This window comes from Notamacropus eugenii, chromosome 3 (assembly GCF_028372415.1).
Source record: "Notamacropus eugenii isolate mMacEug1 chromosome 3, mMacEug1.pri_v2, whole genome shotgun sequence".
Classification (NCBI taxonomy): Eukaryota; Metazoa; Chordata; class Mammalia; order Diprotodontia; family Macropodidae; genus Notamacropus; species Notamacropus eugenii.
In genome coordinates, this window is record NC_092874.1 from 296,941,592 (window position 1) to 296,956,673 (window position 15,082).

At 47.0% G+C, this 15,082-nt stretch overlaps 1 pseudogene; it reads left to right on the plus strand.

Annotated features, from left to right (window-relative positions):
• Positions 1 to 10,205: 10,205 nt before the first annotated feature.
• LOC140532072 (large ribosomal subunit protein eL29-like) lies at positions 10,206 to 10,848 on the plus strand (annotated as a pseudogene).
• Positions 10,849 to 15,082: the final 4,234 nt, after the last annotated feature.

The following is a 15,082-nucleotide window of genomic DNA, read 5'->3' on the forward strand; positions in this document are numbered from 1 at the left end:
CTGGGGTTTTGACACTTGCCTTGGGATTGTTCTCAGGTCGCTTCGCACACACACAATTTCCTTCTCGCCATAGTTGTTAACTCTGAGGGAAAGGCCTGCTTTCCCTTCCATGTCTTTGTTTCCCCTCATCCCCAACAGCACCCAGTTCTGTGATCATTCTGGAGGGTGGATGGGGTCCAAGCTAACCATCAGATACTAACCCCACCCCTTAGGTCATGTGTTTCTTTAGTAAGAGCCCTCAATGGACAACTGGATTATTGAACTCATTTTACAAATGAGTAAACAGACAAGTGGTAAATTCTCCAGGGGTCCCCATACCTCTTTGGAGGAAGAGCCTCCAAAGCAGGCCCTGGGCCTTCCTGTCCCCCAGCTCCCTCAGCTCCAACCTCACTGCCTCCTCAGGGATTTCTGAATTGTCAAGGATTGCACAAGCAAAGTTTCAGTGACAGAGGGCTGATACAAAAGGGAGGCTGTCCCAGCCTTAGGAGACATGGATGTCATGAACATGAATTAGACCACCCCTAACTCAGATTACAGACGAGACCAGGTTGTAGGGGATCTCAGCTTGGTTTCCTAGTCTATCCATGCTATAAAACCATCTCTAATATACCCAACCTTGATTTTGGAGGGCCTGTGACCTTTGCCAGAAGCTGTATTCTGGGGGTTACTGCTTTCATTTCCAAGATGCTTGCTTGGGTCGTGGGACAGAGACCCCAATGGATGTCTCTGCCAGTTGGGAGAACAAGAAGGCCTGGTTTGGCTAGCAGGGAGAGTTCCTACTAGACTTGTCCTAAAAAGCAAGAAACCACATGTCTCCCTGGCTAAGGAAGCCCATTTGGTCGACCCGTGAGCTTCTCTGAAGATGGGGTGCCCACTTGGCAAGGACAGGAAGAGGGAAATCGGCAGCAGCCAAGGCAGACAGCTGGCCTGATGTCCCTTGCTAGCTTCCACCCCCACATGGTAATCAAGTCTGCCCCACTGGAGTCTTTGAATGCCCACCCACTCGGGCATCAGCATCAGCTCTCACCCTCCCTCCCCCATGCTTGGGTGGAGTCTTTGCCCGAGGCCTCAAACAAAGCAGTACAGCTAGTAGTCAGGCTGTTGTGGATACAAACCTAACCACATCCCAGGGGAGGCCTGAAAAGGCTGTATGGGCACCCCCCAAATTGCCAAGGAAAGCCCCCGGTCTGCCAGGTAGCCTTATCTTCAGCATTCCAGTATCATAAAGACAGAGAATCTAAGCTCTTGACTATTCTGAATTCTACAGTCAAAGGGAAAAGCCAACCCTACCCTCTGTCATCATAATCTAATCCCTGCTCTGCCCTCCCCCCCTCAAAAAACCCCCATGTTTTGAACAGCACAAGGCATGGTTGCAGGCCCAGTAAAGGCAGAACTCTCTCTCTGCTACTACTTCCTATGCTGACCTACAACCATAGAATATGAGTATTGAAAGGGCCCTTGGAGATTTCAGAGGCAGTCACAGTACTGGCCCCCAATAAGGTGGCGCTCATCAAGAAGAGTCCTTTGTTTTCATGTGAGAGGATAAAAGCCCAGTTTAGAAAGATATTGCCTCATCTGCCATCACATGGTCACCAGCAGGGCCAGGGTGGTGTTAGAACCTGGGGCACCTGCCCCCTACATCCCTCTGCTTTATCCTGACTCACCCCACTCCATCCTGTTATGTGCAAATGAGAGCTGATTTTACCCAGAATCTCACTAGTCTCCCACAGTCTCCTGGGGACTGTCAGGCCAAGATGCTACCATCCCCCTGACTTGAACCTTCACATGCCTCCCCAGCCAAGTGACTTTCATCTGAAGGCCACCTACTGTCTTGCTCTGGCAGTCACTGACCCACAGGGATGGACTCCTGTTGGCTCAGGCTGGTGAGCACACAGGATCTGCCCAGACTGTGAACAGAATTTACAGGGCCAGAGATGGACAGACTCTTCCAGGCTGCCCAGAAAGGGCCTGGGGGATTGGCAAGGTTTCATCCACAAACATTGACACTTTTCAATAGCTCCAGCGTGGAGCAGCCTGGCCTTCTCTCATCTGCCCAGCGATGACCCACAACACCCTCCACAGTCCTTTTCAGGATCTGCTAACCCAACGAAAAGGGATCACTTGCACGTGCCGGGAGTCTGAGTTTGGTTCAGCTCTGCAAAGTTCAGGGGAAGTGGAGGGAAGTGGCCAGTGGCCTGAGAGGATTTCTTTCAGGGAGGAACTAGGAAGGGGGCCATGATGCTCCGGCAGGGTCACCCAGTGAGCCAGGGGCAGCAGGCCCTTCATCCTGGGAGGATCATCCCCGGGCTGGGGTTGCCCCACGTTAGAGGGTAAGCTGGAGGGCAGCTGGCCTCTGGCACTGGGAGGATGAGCCTGGCCAAGACCAGGCAAAGAGTGGGTGATGAGTCCCAGTCTGGCCAGCCAAGGGGTGCATCTGGGGCCAGGGGACAGGGTGCATCAGGTCTGGGCACGGGACTGTTGCCAGCTCTCCCACCCTCTCCAAATACACACAAGTCACACAGACACGTGTATGCACACACTCACTGGGAAAATCAACACAACTTTGGCCCAGAGGGAGGTGGAAAGGCATGCTAGGCCTTGGCACTGGGAAGTGAGTCCGGGCCTGGGCAACTCCATTTTGGGGTTGTTTGTGGGGAGAGGAAGCAAGGGGGCAAGCAGGCCTGGCACCGAGGGACCCAACTCAGTTACCGACATCCCTGGATGCTGGGGATTTGGGGGAGAGGTTAGGGGATGAACCAGAGGCAGCTGCACCAGGGGCAACTCTGGCGGGAGAGCTGTGCCCAGGTTTGGGGGGCAGACAAGGGGAGGGGCCGCCTCTGTGCCCAGGTTTGGGGGGGCGGCCGTGTCCTGGCACAGAGGAGGGCACCGTGCCCGAGCCGTGGCCCCTCCCCCGCCCCCTCCTCTCCCGGCCCTGACCCGCCCGGGTACATGCAGAGAAGGTACCTGCAGAAACGGCTCCGACCCTCCCCCGCCCGCCAGCCGCGATCGCGTCCGCGTCGGCCGCTACCGTGGACACGCGGGAGGAACATTGGGGGAACGCGGGGCGAACGTGGGGCGGGCGGACAATGGGGCGCGGGGGCAAAGCGGTGGCGAGCTGAGGCGGGGGCGCGCGCGGGGAGTGGGTCCACGTAAACCTCGTGTGTGAATTCCACAAGTACCTTAATATCTGTTTTATTTCTCAACATCCTTTATTTGGGTGCCGATTAGACTACCTTCTTATCCTCCCACTCCAGCTCTTAAAAAAATGGAAATAACTTGAGAATGGTTGGAATCATTCGATTTCCCATAATTAGGTCTAACTCGCTTCAATATTTTAGATTCAAGTGTAAATTTCTGCGTGTGTGTGTGTGTGTGTGTGTGTGTGTGTGTGTGTGCGTGCGTGCGAGTGCATTGCAAGCAAGCTATGTTGCAGGTAAGAGAAAGTACAAGGAAGGGATTGGCATAAATGAGCTGATACAATCTTCTCCTTTACTTCTATTTTCTCTTTTGAGGAGAATGATCTCTGGGATAGGAAGGATCGGACACCACAATGGATAATGGGGAATGGAAGCCCCAGATCAGTGTGGAGGTGGTAAGTCCATTCAGCTCTGTATAATCTGAGAAGTTCTTGCTACATTGTAGGGACTGAGATACAGAAAGAGCAGTGAAGTGGCCTCTGTCCTCAGAGAGCGTCTCTTCTGTTCCGTGTACATGAATGAGTCAGTATGAGGATGGCGAGAACCCTGACAACTGGGGCAGGGAAGGCATCGGACAAGAGGAGGCTGCTGAGATAGGAGCATGAGGATCCTGAGCAGTCTTAGCTATGGGCTCGCCACCAGGTGGTGACTTTTGGCCATGGCAATTCCTAAAACAAAAAGACAAAATTTGTGGGCATCCCTCTTGTAGGACTCCAGTGATAACAGACAGTGTCAGAAAAGGAAGCAGAAGGTGGCTATGAAATTGCAGCTTTGAACCTCATTTTCTTTTCTATTTAAAAAAATACTTCTTTTCAGCATTCACTTTTATAAGGTTTTGAGTTCCAGAATCATTTTCTCCTTTCGTCTCCCCTTCCCTTTCCCCAAGACAGAAAACGCTCTGATATAGGCTATATGTGGACAATCATATTACGCGCGTTTCCACATTAGTCATGTTGTGAAAGAAGAATCAGAAGAAAAGGGAAAAACGAGAAAGAAAAACAGAGAAAAATAGTGCTCTTAAATCTGCAGTCAGACTTCACAGTTCTTTGTCTGGAGGTCGATGTCATTTCTTCCAACGAGTCTTTTGGAATTGTCTTAGAGCCTTGTACTTCTCAGAAGAACGAAGTCTATCAAAGTTACTTATCACACAAAGTGGCTGTTACTGTGTACAATGTTCTCGTAGTTCTGCTCACTTCACTCAGCATGAGTTCATGTGAGCCTTTCCAGGTTTTTCTGAAATCAGCCTACTCATGACTCTCATAGCACAGTAGTATTCCACTCCATTCATACACCCCAGCTTGTTCAGCCATTTCCCAATCGATGAGCATCCCTTCAATTTCCAATACTTTGCTCTCACAAAAAGCTGCTATAAACATTTTTGTGCATGTGGGTCCTTTCCCTTCTTTATGATCTCTTTGGAATACAGACCTAGTAGTGGTATTGCTGGGTCAAAGGGTACATATAACACAGTTGTATAGTCCTTTGGGTATAGTTTGAACTTCAGTTGAACTGCACTTCCTTAAATGTGAGATCCTTCTCCATTGATTCCTATTCAGCATTCCATTGGAGGATAGCATGTGTATCAATATTGACATTTTTGCTATAAATGAAGCCACAGAAATCAGGAAATGGAAGGATGGCTCACAGGCTCTTTGAGAAATCAAGAAAAGGATTGATATCATTGGATCTAACAAACAAGAAGTGACTCAGGTGATTCAGCCGACTTACTTTACAGATCTCATTAGCCAAACGCAAATACAGCAGCTCCCGAAACCTCCTTGGAACTTTGGAGTCAACATCAGAGCAAAAGATGAGGTCAAGAAATTCTATGAAAAAAATGGTAGATTTCTCCAGATGAAGTCAATATACACCTTGATATTTGGTGATTTCAGTGCAAAGGTGGGCAGAGAAAATGGCAAAAAAGACATTGCAAAGTGTAACCTAGGATTAGGAAAGGAAAGAGTTCAGTCATCTATGTAGCAGAAATACTTGTTTCAGGAAGAGTTAGAAGAATTGAAAAAAATTTAATTGCAGGAATTTGAATTGTATATATTTATTATAAGGGGTTTTTTTCCCATAGATAAGGGAGACCAGAGGTGGATTTTCGTTAAAATGAAAAAACATGAGTGGGGTGGCGGAGCCAAGATGGGGGACTAGAAAAACACACTTATGTAGGGTCTCCCCACACAGCCCACAAAATACCTGTAGAGAGGGACTCTCAACAAATCATGGAGCAGCAGAAGTGGAGAACAACAGACTGGAGGAGATTTTCAGCCTACGGTGACCTGAAAGGCCCACAGAAACATCGTTTTAGCTGGACGCTGAGCGGAGCGTGGAGCCCAGCCTGGCCTTGCCCGCCTGATGTGGCGTGGAGCAACGCGATGAGACTCTGGAAGGAGGACACCTCAGGAGTGGAATTTCCAGTTGTGGAGTCTCCAGTTGCAGCAGCAGGTTCTCAGATCCCTCAACCCACAGGCGCCAAAGATCTGTGATGTGGTTTATTCAGTTGGCCAGGAAGGGAGAAGGGCCTTCCTATAGCTCCAGCAGCAGGCAGCAGCCACAGAGAGTGCACAGCAGCCCATACAGCGTAAAAACCCCTGGGGGCACTGAAGAGCTGAGTCTTACCTCAGCCCTGGGTGGAGGACCTGGCCTAGCTGGTCTTTGTCTCACACTGAATGGCGGCCCTGCCTGTTGGGGTCCCCTAGACCATTTACGGGAACCCCTGACCGCGACCCAAGGCTCTTGTCCAGCAAGAGGCCTTGATCTCGTGAGTAATGAAATGGGGCGGGAGACAAAGGTGGTGAAGACTCCGTGTATTTCATCTCATTCACATGCATATGTAGTCTTTATGTAAAACATTCCTAAGCCTTACGTTGAACCTATCAGCTATCACCTTTCACATTGAACCTATCACCTATCACCTTTCCTTATATGGGTGTCTTCTCCACTGGACATCTGGAGCCAGGACAAAGAACTGCCACGTTGCAAACAAAGACGAGACCCTTCCTCCTGAAATCCATCTAGTTCCACCCCTACTGACAAGCCCCTAGGTTATCTAGGCAGGCTCTCAGTGTGGCGTCCTGAAATGGATAGGGGTTGGCTCTAACTCGTCCCGTTCCACCTGCCCATACAGCTTATCTGAAAATCAGCCCCCAGTGCTGACTTGATGGAACTGGAGGCTAGGTGGCTGTGGAGAGGTAATTGCTAAGATTCTGGACATAAAAATCCCTTTCTGCGTCCAGAGCAGCACATGCTTGATCGTGCCACCTTGGAGCAACTGAGATCTCACAGATTCTCAAAGTATACCCTACTCTTGACAAAGGACCCAAGAGTCAAGTAACTGGTTGGGAAAATGCCCAAAAAATGGAAAAAAAAATAAGACCAGAGAAGGTTACTTTCTTGGTGAACAGATATCTCTTCCCATCCTTTCAGATGAGGAAGAACGAGGCTTACCATCAGGGAAAGACATAGAAGTCAAGGCTTCTGTATCCCAAACGTCCAAAATCAATATTCAAGGGGCTGAGGCCATGGAAGAGCTCAAAAAGGATTTTGAAAATCAAGTTAGAGAGGTGGAGGGAAAACTGGGAAGAGAAATGAGAGAGATGCAAGAAAAACAGGAAAAGCAGGTCAACACCTTGCTAAAAGAGACCCAAAAAGATGCTGAAGAAAATAACACCTTTAAAAATAGCCTAACTCAATTGGCAAAAGAGGTTCAACAAGCCAATGAGGAGAAGAATGCTTGAAAAAGCAGAATCAGTCAAATGGAAAAGGATGTCCAAAAGCTCACTGAAGAAAATAGTTCTTTCAAAATTAGAATGGAACAGATGGAGGCTAATGACTTTATGAGAAACCAAGAAATCACAAAACAAAACCAAAAGAATGAACAAATGGAAGATAACATGAAATACCTCATTGGAAAAACACTGACCTAGAAAATAGATCCAGGAGAGACAATTTAAAAATTATGGGACTACCTGAAAGCCGTGATCAAAACAAGAGCCTGGACATCATCTTTCATGAAATTATCAAGGAAAACTGCCCTGATATTCTCGAATGAGAGGGCAAAATAAATATTGAAAGAATCCACCCATCACCACCTGAAAGACATCCAAAAAGAGAAACTCCTAGGAACATTGTGGCCAAATTCCAGAGTTCCCAGGTCAAGGAGAAAATATTGCAAGCAGCTGGAAAGAAACAATTCAAATATTGTGGCAATACAATCAGGATAACACAAGATCTAGCAGCTTCTACATTAAGGGATCAAAGGGCGTGGAATATGATATTCCCAAAGTCAAAGGAAGTAGGACCAAAACCAAGAATCACCTACCCAGCAAAACTGAGTATAATACTTCAGGGGAAACAATGGTCTTTAAACAAAATAGAGGACTTTCAAGCATTCTTGATGAAAAGACCAGAGCTGAAAAGAAAAGCTGACTTTCAAACACAAGAATGAAGAGAAGCATGAAAAGGTAAACAGCAAAGAGAAGTCAAAGGGACTTACTAAAGTTGAACTGTTTACATTCCTACATGGAAAGACAATATTTGTAACTCTTGAAACTTTTCAGTATTTGGGGAGTTGGTAGGATTACACACACACACACACACAGACACACATACACAGACACACGCACGCACACACACACAGAGCACAGAGTGAATTAAATAGGATGGGATCATATCTTAAAGAAATGAAATTAAGCAGCAAGAGAGAAATATATTGGGAGGAGAAAGGGAGAAATGGAATGGGGCAAATTATTTCTCATAAAAGAGGCAAGCAAAAGACTTTTCAGTGGAGGGAAAAAGAGGGGAGGAGAGAGAAAAACATGAAGCTTACTCTCATCACATTCGACTAAAGGAAGGAATAAAATGCACACTCGTTTTGGTATGAAAACCTATCCTACAATACAGGAAAGTGGGGGAGAATGGGATCAGCAGGGTGGGAGGGATGATAGAAGGGAGGGCAGTGGAAGGAGGGAGCAATTTGAAGTCAACACTTAGGGAGGGACAGGATCAAAAGAGAGAATAGAAGCAATGCGGGGCAGGATAGGATGGAGGGAAATATAGTTAGTCTTACACAACACGACTATTATGGAAGTCACTTGCAAAACTACACAGATATGGCCTATATTGAATTGCTTGCCTTCCCAAAGGGAATGGTTGGGGAGGGAGGGATGAAGAGAAGTTGGAATTCAAAGTTTTAGGAACAACTGTCAAGTAGTTTTCTTGCTACTAGGAAATAAGAAATACAGGTAATGGGGTATAGAAAGTTATCTGGCCCTACAGGACAAAAGAGAAGATGGGGACAAGGGAAGGGCAAGAAGAGAGGGCAGACTGGTGATTGGGGCAATTAGAATGCTTGGCGTTTTAGGGGGAAGGGGAGAAATGGGGAGAAAATTTGGAACCCAAAATTTTGTGAAAATGAATGTTAAAAGTTAAATAAATAAATTAATTTAAAACACAAAAACAAAAAACATGAGTGTAGGAAATCCCTGGATGTGGCAAATGCCAAACAATCTCAGCCTAAAATGTATCTTAATGGATAAGAAATGATTGGTTATCGATGTGGGAATCATTTCTGAATAATCTTTGCAGTCAAATCATCTTGTTAAAGCAGAGGACAAAACCCCCAAATTAGAGAGAAAGATAAGATGGCATGCAATCCAAATAGCTTCAACTTGACCCACTCAAGTAAGTGAAAAGTGGTGAAAAGTAGGAAACAGAGGAAGGAAAGGGCAGAAATTGAATCAACATAAAGCAATTGCCACCTAGAGGAGGTCAAAATATCCTAGAAAATATTTAGCCAAGCACCACCTGATCCCATTATCAAATAGAGAAATGTGGCAACCAAGGGCAACACAGGTTTAGAACATGACCTCGTTCCCAAAACCTGAATTAGGGCGATGGAAGATTATGAAGAAAGATCCCCTCTGCCTTTATAAAAACGGAGAAAAATTGTGGAAGGAAAAGCTAAATTTCCAGCAATCTAGGTGTGAGATTGAACCACCCTGAGAGTATATATCAAAAACGAAACTGCCAAGGAGACAAAAAAATACTAAAAATGCAACAGATGTGTTGGTGTTTCTGTAAGAAATGAGGTTACCATTGACCACATTTGGATGTTTCTGTCCCTCATGTCCTCTGCTGGATTGAGGAATGTTTATTGATTGGGTACATTGTCTACAAGAGGCACATTCACTTCCTTTCTTTCACTCTCTTTACCCTCTGTAGTCTGGCCTCCAACCTCATTATTCCACCCAAACTGGTGACTTCTTGACTGTCCGATCCTCTCTCAGTCCTCTCTCAGTCCTCATCCTCCATCCATCGCTCTGCAGCTTTTAATAGGATCATTCAGTCAATAAATATTTATTAAATACTTATCATGCGCCAGGTGTGTTAAAAGGTAGGAATAGAAAGAAAGACAAAAACAGGGTGCCTGCCCTCAAGGGCCTCACAATCTGATGAGAGAGACAATGTGCAAAAAATGAGTACAAAGAATGTACTGAAAAAGAGGAAAAAGTCAGCAGAAGACAGAATGAAGGCGAATTGGGGGAGGCTTCTTGTAGAAGGTAAGATTTTAACTGGTGCTTGAAGGGAGCTAGGGAAGCAGAGAAAAGGAGGGACAACATTCCCAGCATGGAAGATGGACGGTCATGTGCAAGGAAGAGTCAGGAGGCCAGTGTCACTGGATTGAAGAAGTGGGGAGTGAAGTGGGAGACGAGTGGAAAGGCAGGAGAGGGCTAGGTTAGGGAGGGTTTTGAACTCTCGTTCAGAGAGGATTCTGTATTTGATCCTGGAGGCAATAGAGAGTCACAGGTTTATTGAGGAGTTGAGTGGCATAGACCTGCACCTCAGGAAAATCAGTTTGACAACTGGAAGGAGGAGGGAGAGACTTGAGGGAGGCACATGCACCAGGAAATACTGCAGTAGTGCAGGCATGACCTTTCCTGTCTCTAGCTTTGACTTCTTCTAGTGGGTGGAATGCCTGTTAGTGAAGGTTGTTGTGTAAAGATGGCTAAGTCTAAGAACCACACCAGCCACAACCAATCACAAAAATGGCACAGAAATGGCATCAGGAAACCTAAGTCACGGTGATACATGTCTCTGAGATGGGTCAACTCCAAGTTTCTGAGAAACACATGCTTTGCCAAGAAACACAAGAAGGAGCTGAAGAAGATGTAAACCAAAAAAACCAAACAATTCCCAAGGTCCAAGCAGAAGCCATGAAGCCACCAAGGCCTTCGAGGTCAAACTTCTTAGGGCTAAGATCCCTGAGGCGAGTGCCCAGCATGCTGGCCACAAGATGGCCACTAAGCATCCAGGCCCTAGGGTTGCCACCAAACGTCCAGGCTTCAGGATCATGAAGCCTGACTCTAAGGCTCCAAAGCGCACTGACCTTAAGGTCACCAAGTCTGCCATCAAGGTCACCAAGTCTGATCCCACGGCAGCCAAGTCTGATTCTAAGGACACAGAGCCCAGTGATTCCAAGGCTGGGAAGCCTGCTGAGTCCAAACCCAAAGATGCTGGAGCTAAAATTGCTAGTCCCAAGCCTTCAAAAGAGATGTTTCAAAATGAAAGAACTTGTTTAAATCCTAAAACATCATTTTCCCCCAGCCATGGTATGATTCTTCACTACTTTGTACAAATAAAATAAATGGTGAGTCATAAGAAAACAACAGTGCACAGGAGATGAGGCCTGGACTAGGGTAGGGGCAGCATCAGAGAAGAAAGTTCTGTTTTTGAAAGATGCTGCAGAGGTGAGCCTGAGGAGAGATGGTGCCAAGGTGAAATCTGCAAGAGACGTTGAAGGGTGAAATCTGCATGACATATTGGAGAGGTGAAACCGATGAGAGATGCTGTAAAGATGAAATCTGTGAGAGATATTGGAGAGGTGAAATTGATGAGAGGTGCTGCAAAGCTGAAATGGACAAGAGATGTTGTAGAGGTGAAATTGATGACAAATGTTGCAAAGCTGAAATGGACAAGAGATGTTGGAGAGGTAAAACTGATCAGAGATGCTGCAAAGATGAAATCTGAGAGATGTTGAAGGGTGAAATCTGCAAGGGATGTTGGAGAGGTGAAACTGATGAGAGGTGCTGCAAAGCTGAAATCCACAAGAGATGTTGCAGAGGTAAATTGGACAATCTTTGGCAATCCCTTGGACAGAAGTTAGGATTTGAAGATGATGCCAAGGTTAGGAGCCTGGAAGATGGTGGTGCCCTCTACAGTAATAGGGAAGGTAGGAGGGGAAAGAATAGGGGGAAGATGAAGAGTTCTGTTTTGGACATGTTGAGCTGAAAATATCTACACGACATCCAATTTGTGACATCAACAAAGCAACGAGAGATGAAAGACTGGAGGTCAGCAAAGGGTTTTAGGCAGAATAGGTAGATTTGAGAAATCATGAGCATGGAGAGGGTGATTCAATCCATGGCAGCTGATGAGATCACTGAGTGAAGTAGAATGAAGAGAGAAGAGTAACGGACCCAGGATTGAATCCAGGGTCTTCTTCTCCTTCCCACTCTTTTCTCTCCAGGTTTTCATGGGTCCAACCTCACCTGTTTTTCTTCCTTCATGTTTGACTGCCCTTTCTCAGTCTCCTGGTCGGGATCTTCATCCAGGTCATGCCTGTTAAGAGGCTGGGCTCCCTAGAGCTCTGTAAAATCTCTGCATCTCTGCCTACTGGATTGGACAGGTTACCTTTAGGTAATTGTAGGACCCAGATTAACTTACTTTCCTTTTTAAACTCTTCACCCCCACCACTCCCCCCTTAAGTTAGAAGCGTAGAGGCAAAGGTTTATTAACCTCACTCTCCCTTCTCTCCCATCTCAAGGTGAGCTCCAGCCTATTCTAAATGTCCCTTAGGTAACCCTGATTTTATGTTCTTGCCCCATTTGTGCTTTGTGCCTCAATGAGACATTATGGGCAAGTGACTCTGGACAGAGAATCCTGAACTCTCCCTTCCTGTTCACTGCTTTATATAAGGTGCATGAGTTCATCAAGCAGGTGGGAACTGCTCCATCAAGAAAGCCATTTCCAACCTCAGTTGAACAAGCACTTTTTCAGACTCTGAGCACTATCTCTCCTTTGGTCCACGAAGCAGTTTGTTTTCGTGACAGGAGGGCAGAACTGCACAGGATAAAAATGTGCATTTCCTGCCTACGCTGCCAAGATCCCAGATCCCTTGTAAAATGGTGTCTGATGAGCTGCTAGTCTTTGCTTGGATCAGAGCAATTCTGCAAAGTGCAGTCAGATTTTAGCAAAGTCTGAATCTCAGATGACAGGTGGATTTGGAAAGGGTTAACGGGTTACATTGCCCTACCTGTCGAGTGCTGGCTAATGAGCTGATGCCAGCTCCCTGGGAGGTCTCAGGGGAATTGTCCTGATTGCCCCAGGGATCTCCCCTTTTCTCCGTGCTTGTTCAGCATTTTTATCAACGACTTCAGTGAAATAGCACAAGGTGTGCTTGTCCAAATGTGCCAATGCTAGAGCTGGGAGGGAGGGGTGGAGATGTCACATGACTGATAGGATGGAGGAGGTTTCAGCTAGCTAAAATTTAGGATTCTATCCAAATGAAAATATCCAGTGGAGGTAAAAGCAGAGTCCTCAACAAGAATTAGAAAAGAAAAACCAATGAGTGGGGGAGGGTGATGCAGCCATGGCTCCTGTTAAAGGATTTGGGGATTTTAGGGGATAGCAGTGTCTGTGTGAATCACTAGTTAAACTTGATGGTTGGAATGACCAGTGCCTTCCTGAGGGGCATGGAGAGGCCTACGATCTAGGAAGGGGGGTCAGTAATAGGTCAGCCCAAGTCTGTCCTGAGGAGACCACAGCCAGAGGGCAGTGTTCAGGCCTGAGCATCACAGTGTGGGAAAGAAATGACCAAGGTGAGGTGCATTCAGAGAAGGGTGAACAGAAGGATGAAGGGCTCCAAGAACATGGTGTAAGGCCCTTGAGAAGCTGTCAGAGGACCATGAGAACTGTCTTCAGGTGGCACAGGAGATGGAACTCTGCACCTGGAAGCAGGAAGATCCAAGTTCAAATTCTCCCTCAGATACTTACCAGCTGTGTGACCCTGGACAAGTCATTTCACCTCTGTGCCTACATTTCCTCATCTGCAAAATGGGTCTAGAAATGGTGCCTACCTCACAGGGTTGTTGTGTGGATCAAAGGAGATATTTGTAAAGTGCTCGGCACAGTGGCTGGCACGCAGTAGCCACTCTCTAATGCTACTATTTGAAAAGTGATGTGGAAGGGGGATTAGCGTGTTCTGCTTGACCCAGGATGAAAGAACGAGGAATAGTGGGTGGAAGATGCCCAAAGATAGATTTCAGCCTGATTTCAGGACAAATTTCCCAACAACTTGAGCTGTCTGAAAGTGGAAGAGGACGGCTGGCAGTTTGTGATGTGTTTAACCCTTGCTGGAGCTGTCAAAGGCATGCTGGTGACCCCTTGTTGAGAAGGCTGTAGAGTATATTCTTTCTTTACACCTGAGTTGAAGTGAATAGCAATGCTCAGATAAAGTGTCTGCTGGGTGGCAGGCCTTGTGCTAGCTATGGGGGAGACCAAGGCAGACACAAAGCTCTTTTCCTTAGAAAGCTGTCCTGCTCCTGAAAGATGGAGCAGGCACACAGAGGAATGTCTGTCTGGATAGGTGTGTGTTTATGTATGGATATGCAGACACACACAAGGAAGTATAAAACATCAATTTGGGCGCACTGAGGGAGGATTAAGACCAGGAGAGGCCTTGGGTGAGCTTTAAAGGAGCAGGCAGAAATGAGAAAGCCTCCTCTGGTTCCCTTACCCAGCTTTGCTTCTCCCAGCCCAGGCCTGGGCTTAGCTCCCTCTCGATGCCCAGGACAATCCCTCCCAGGCCTCACTCAGCAGCAAGGAAGCCGCCCTTTAACCAGGGAGTTTCTACCAGAATACCACCTTCTTTTCCCCACTACTCCAAGTTGGCCTCAAGAGCAACAGGTGGACAAGGAGAAGCCACAGATCCCAGAGAAAATTTATATTTGCATAGGCATAAATTAGAATTTGTTGATTAAAAAATCAAAGTAAAGAATTAAACAGTAGCCTTTGTGATGGGGAAGAACTAAGACCCCATCTGTAGGTTCCTATGCAGGGCTGCTCAGACGCCAGCTTCCTGGTAAGCGAACAGAAGCAGAGGGAGCAAACTGGGTTGAGGGCCAGCTAGGGTCAGCCTGCCACTGTCTGCTGGTGACCCCCAAAGCCTGCAGATGAGTGAGTGCCCCTGCTTGCTTCAGGGACCAGTGGCCAGCCCTGTGGTGTGAAGGCCTGCCTTCCCTCCTACAGTAAAAGGCAGGAAGGATGGCAATGTCACTGTGAGGATCCGTGCCTGACAGCCTGCCCCCCACCCCAAGCTGGAGCTGGAGTGAATATCACCCTGGGCCCCAGGGGGAGGAAGCCGGAAATGAAGCCCGTAGCTTTTCTGTCTGATAACAAAGAACAAAGAGATCTATGTATAAATATAAATATCTATCTATATACATAATACAATGGGCCCGCAGGGCCAAAGAATTTGCCCTTCCCCTCCCATCCCAGCCTTAACTCCAAAAAACTAACCCCAACTCTATCCCAATAAACTTAACACCAGGGAATTGTGGCCAGTCCCAGATACTTCAGATTTCAAAGACTGCCCCCATCATGCCCCATGGTAAAGAGAACTATGCATGCTACCATGGACGGGAGCTTTAGCCACCTGCTGGGGCATGCCCAAGACAGACTGTCTACCAGTCTGCCCTTTGGAACTGCCCAAGTTGTCATGCCCTCAATAAACCAAGTTCTTTGACCTAGACTCTTGGGCAAGGTAAGCTAAGGTGGCCTAAGCTGTGGTTCTGAGTGCTGCTGAGCATAATAAGGCCCTC